Source organism: Eumetopias jubatus, unplaced genomic scaffold, assembly GCF_037043125.1.
Source record: "Eumetopias jubatus isolate StellerSeaLion01/CBP00866 unplaced genomic scaffold, mEumJub1_p1.0 scaffold_1, whole genome shotgun sequence".
In the NCBI taxonomy this organism is placed as follows: Eukaryota; Metazoa; Chordata; class Mammalia; order Carnivora; family Otariidae; genus Eumetopias; species Eumetopias jubatus.
Genome location: NW_028274807.1, coordinates 31,430,455 through 31,431,924, shown reverse-complemented (window position 1 = coordinate 31,431,924; position 1,470 = coordinate 31,430,455). Strand labels below are relative to the sequence as shown.

The 1,470-nt window shown below is 38.6% G+C and overlaps 1 pseudogene; it reads left to right on the top strand.

Moving 5' to 3' along the window:
• The first annotated feature begins 448 nt into the window (after positions 1–448).
• LOC148164992 (large ribosomal subunit protein eL21 pseudogene) lies at positions 449–983 on the top strand (annotated as a pseudogene).
• The last annotated feature ends 487 nt before the right edge of the window (positions 984–1,470 follow it).

Below are 1,470 nucleotides of genomic sequence, written 5' to 3'. Positions count from 1 at the left end.
AAGTATCCATATGTTCCCGGATATCTGCCATATTGCAGGGACATTCCCAAATTGGGAGCATCTTTCTGGACACTGTTGCTTTCAGATCTCCCTTCTCATCTCCCTCCCAACCCTTTTTGCAAACCAGGTGTAGCAGGAAGCAGCAAGTAAAATTGCCCCAAATCCTAAACATCTAAGAAAACCTTGTGTGGCAGAGAGAAGGGATGAGAAGCATTCTGATTTCTGAAGGCAGTAGAATAACAGCGCCTCAGGAAAAGGAATAAGCAATAAAAACAATCTTAACTGGTTTTTGAATAGACTTTTGGGTCCTTATACCTAGAAGAGTGGATTAGTAGACTTTCTTCTGCAAAGGCAAAGCTAAAAAAAAAAATTGTCATTTTAAGAGATGTGGAATTAGAGCTAGAGTCAGAGCAAATCAGAATGGTAAAATAGCCTTCCTTTCGGCCGGAACCGCCATCTTCCAGTAATTTGCCAAAATGACCAACACAAAGGGAAAGAGGAGAGGTACCTGCTATATGTTCTCTAGACCTTTTAGAAAACATGGAGTTGTTCCTTTGGTCACATACGTGCGAATCTATAAGAAAGGTGACATTGTGGACATCAAGGGAATGGGCACTGTTCAAAAAGGAATGCCCCACAAATGTTACCATGGCAAAACTGGAAGAGTCTACAATGTTACTCAGCATGCTGTTGGCATTGTTGTAAACAAACAAGTTAAGGGCAAGATTCTTGCCAAGAGAATTAATGTACGCATTGAGCATATTAAACACTCAAAGAGCCGAGACAGCTTCCTGAAGCGTGTGAAGGAAAATGATCAGAAAAAGAAGGAAGCCAAAGAGAAAGGTACTTGGGTTCAATCGAAGCGCCAGCCTGCCCCACCCAGAGAAGCACACTTTGTGAGAACTAATGGAAAGGAGCCTGGACTGCTGGAACCCATTCCCTATGAATTCATGGCATGATAAATGTAAAGAAAATAAAAGACCTCAAGATTGTAAAAATGTTTCTCTTAATTGAGTAGAAGTGTGGTGTCCTTTCCCCCCAAAAAATATTTAAAGCAAACTTTGTGTCCTAAAAAAAAAAAAAAAAAAAAGAATGGTAAAATAATCCTGAGTTAGATGATCCTTCTTTCTTCAAAGGTGTCGAAGTGGTGGTGTTACACAGGCTAAAACATAAAATGTATGTTTATAACTAACAACTGTATAGGAAAGGATTCTGAACTAGGGTTATAGGTGGAAGGTAGATTTGCCAAATAAGAAACCTGGTCAGAAAGAAGGAAAAAAAAGTAAAATTATTTATATGCTTGTGTTGCAAAATGAGCTATTTGTATTCAGGGCACAGAACTGAAATGAACATGATTAAGGTTAAGATGTCTAGGAGTTAGGATTGGAAACTCAACTGGGAAAACATTAGGGGAATATAAAATATGGGTGTGAGGATAGAAATCTGTTATTCTAAATAGTAATATTCCAT